Source organism: Humulus lupulus, chromosome 5 (genome assembly GCF_963169125.1).
Source record: "Humulus lupulus chromosome 5, drHumLupu1.1, whole genome shotgun sequence".
NCBI classification, from domain to species: domain Eukaryota; kingdom Viridiplantae; phylum Streptophyta; class Magnoliopsida; order Rosales; family Cannabaceae; genus Humulus; species Humulus lupulus.
The window spans coordinates 25,250,401-25,253,935 of NC_084797.1; the positions used below are offsets into that span (position 1 = coordinate 25,250,401).

A 3,535-nucleotide genomic window follows, 5' to 3' on the forward strand; every position below is an offset into this window, starting at 1 on the left:
ACATGAGCGCACCTTTTCAGTTCCAAAAGTCAACCCAAAAGGAAACCATTATTCAGTCTATAAGAATGTATAGATTCCTTATCTATTAAACTACATCCCTAGCCATATACATTATTGAGTCCCCAAAACAATTGATCTTAGCCTGATCATTATGAAAAACCTTAACGCTTGAATCAAAGGATCATATGACATATATAAGAGTTTATAGTAACCTCATGATTAAGACTGTAACGCCCCGATTTCCCGAGACGTTACTTAGGGAGTCCATTTAAAAATAATAAACAATAAATATTTTAAGACACTAAGAGAACATATTTATTTAAAATTTAAGCAGACAATGAGATCTCATTATTTTAAAAATAAAAATGTTGGACGCTAGGTTTAATAACGAAACATAAAGAAAATAACCATTCAAGTCTGAAAATTTAAAAACATAACATTTATTTCTAAAAACATAAAATAACTGGAGCCCAGCCTCTAACATGTTTCGTCCATGCCTCGAGCCCGCACCACTCACTGCTTTGCTTTGCCTTTACCTGCACACAGAGTACCCGTGAGCTAACGCCCAGTAAGAAGAGCTATGTAGGACATAACTCCCCAAACCAAGAAACATAAACTTTAAACTAAACATAACTAAATATCATAAGCACAATAATCATCGTGTGATATATAAACACCATATCACACTAACATAATGTGAGTTACACTCACACACATAAATACTAACAAGTCATGTTGATCGGACATGAAATGTAATCTGCCTTGCTTGCGCTGTACTCACACTCGGCATTCCCACGGTGGCACATAGTCTAGCCTGCGCTGTACTCACACTCGGCCGTTCCCTCGAGACATCGTTGCCCTGCCTGCGCTGTACTCACACTCGGCAGTTCCGTGGTGGCATCCTATTATCCTGAGTTATGCACACCCAAGATAATTCTTGCAAGTGCTATACTCACACAAGCAGCTAAAATCTAGTAGCACGCCTACTCTATCATCTAAGCATTTCTACTAACTAAAATTCCTAGCACTATCCTCATGCTAGTCAACCTAATGCAACAATTCAAGTCACAAAATAATTACATAAGTAAACAAATAAGAAAACAAGGTCGCACGCATAACGTACACCCTGTACGCAGATGTCCACTCTTCTTACCTTAAACAATGCGTTTTCCGCTGACGTGTCTCGAACCACTCGCTGCGTCACCTCGATGACCGCTAGCTCCTAGACGTCCAATTACACAGCGAAAATTTAGGAAAAATAAAATAGGCGTTAAGGTTTTATTTCGAAACCTTAATTATCGAAATAATTTTACTACGTCATTTTAACATGCATGACACATAAATTAAAACAAATTTCCACAAAAGGTTCAAACCATCATGTCACATACACAAACAATGATGTTTCTAACATATCGCATGAATTCATATAATTACTTTTTATGTGAAAATTACCAAAATACCCTTTAATATCATAATTACATTAAAGACTCAATAATTTTATAAAAATTATCATAGGACAACAAAATTTAATAAATAACTTTTCCAGAACCCTGAATAATCAGAAAATTCTCATATACGACCAGAAAATAATTTTTAACATTTATAAATTATTTTCCCTCAATTTCTCAAATAAAACCCAAATAATATAAATAAATACAGAACCAAGCCTAAAAATCAAACTAACATACAGAACTGTTTAAAAAATCCAAAATAAACTTATAAAAAATATTTTAGAATTTTCTGGGCAAAATAACTATTTTTCTTAATTAATTTTATAGAAAAAACTAATTAATTAAAGAAAAATTTATAACTGATTACAAATAGAATCTAACTATACAAATCAGTTTCTACACCCTACAGTAACACACAAAAATTTACCTAGGGTTCAGAACAGTAGCATTAATATTTTTTTATATTTAAAATATAACATAAGCCAAATAAATCATGAAAATTACATAAATGATACAAATTCGAAATAAAATTACAGAGAGCCTTAGAATCTCATTTTAAACATATACAAAAATTCTCAGAATTTTTAGAATACTTAAAATAATTTTTCACATTTATTTTCTTAAATCACATATTTAAAAGCAAATAATTGAAGAAAATTATAAAATACGATCAAAAATTAAATCTAAACATACAAAGCCATTCTAAATAATACAGATATCATTGAAACATAAAATCATATTTTTCTGAACAATAAAAATATTTTTCATAATTAATCTTTATTTAAACTTAAATAAATCATAGTAATTCAAAGAAAAATCAGAAAAATACCAAACCACTTGGAAAATGCTCTAAAATTAATATACTAATTTTTAGGATTCCAAAATCAAAGAAAAAACCTCCATAAATACCCAGATCGGGTTCGCCGGAGCCTCGCCGGAATCTTCTTCTTCTCCGTCGCCGGCAAGATTCTAACTCCTCTTTCTACTTGTTTTTGACACTCCAAACCGGTTGGAATTTGTTCCCAAATATCCCAGCACCTCAAATAACCCTTGAAGCTCAAGAAAATCGACCCATGATGGCCGGATCATGGTTGTCTTCCCCGTCGCCGGTGTACCGCCAAAAATGGTGGTCAAAATACAAGATTTTGTTTCAGAGCATTTTTGATCCGTTTCTTCACGTCCAAAACACCTCTTAGGGTCCCTCTAAGCTTTCTAAATACTTCAAACAAACCCGGAACCTCCCATGTTCTCTTAGATTCGAAATTATTCAAGAACACCCACTTTAATGGTGAAAACTTGTGATTTTTGAAAACGACCCTTCTAGCCCCTTTTGTCACGTCAAAAACGTTCTTTAGATCATAGGAAAGATATTTCAAACACTCAAAACCACCCAGAAATTTCCTAGAGCTCTCAAACCCGAATTCTCCCTTTCTCTCTCTAGAAAAATTCAAGAATGTCTATTTTCTTCCACTAGTGCGACTCTCCCTCTCTTCCCACGATTTTTAACTGTTGAGAGGTCTTCTAAATCATGCTTAAACAAAGAGAAACGAAGGCTTAACCACTTGGTTGTTGTTGATCGATTCTAACCCTATGTTTAAGGAATTTCTTGTATTTCTTTTAAAATAAAAATAAAAGAAATTGAGATATTATTATAACTGATTTAAATTTCGAATTTAATCAGTTAATTGCATTTGAAATCATATTCTAATGTCATTTAAATGCCCCTCAACTAAATTCAAACACAGGGACATTATGGTCATTTCATAATTACATGCAATTACCATTATTTAATCAATTTAAATAATAATACAATAAACCGTATAATGAAATAAAATGAATTCATATCATGTTATTAATATTATTATGCTCGTAATAATAATAACATTCACAACATAAATAAATAATTAAATTAACTCACGTAATTAATTATTTATTAGGCATTATGCACATGCCGAGATTTGAATCTCATTCTAGATTCCCAAACATAAGAAATCGAGAATCTTTGTTATCATTGGAATCCATACATACCTAAACCCATAAATATGTAAAATGACAGAATACTCTCAGTGGCGAAATTATAAAAT

General features: G+C 31.9%; 1 long non-coding RNA gene across 1 annotated transcript; it reads right to left on the reverse strand.

The window, feature by feature from the left end:
- Nucleotides 1-279: 279 nt before the first annotated feature.
- On the reverse strand, nucleotides 280-3,019 carry LOC133780327 (uncharacterized). Its single transcript, XR_009869230.1, has 3 exons — nucleotides 2,349-3,019; nucleotides 1,154-1,222; nucleotides 280-536 (listed from the first exon to the last, which is right to left on the reverse strand). It is a non-coding gene; the product is annotated as an uncharacterized LOC133780327 (long non-coding RNA).
- Between the last annotated feature and the right edge of the window lie 516 nt (nucleotides 3,020-3,535).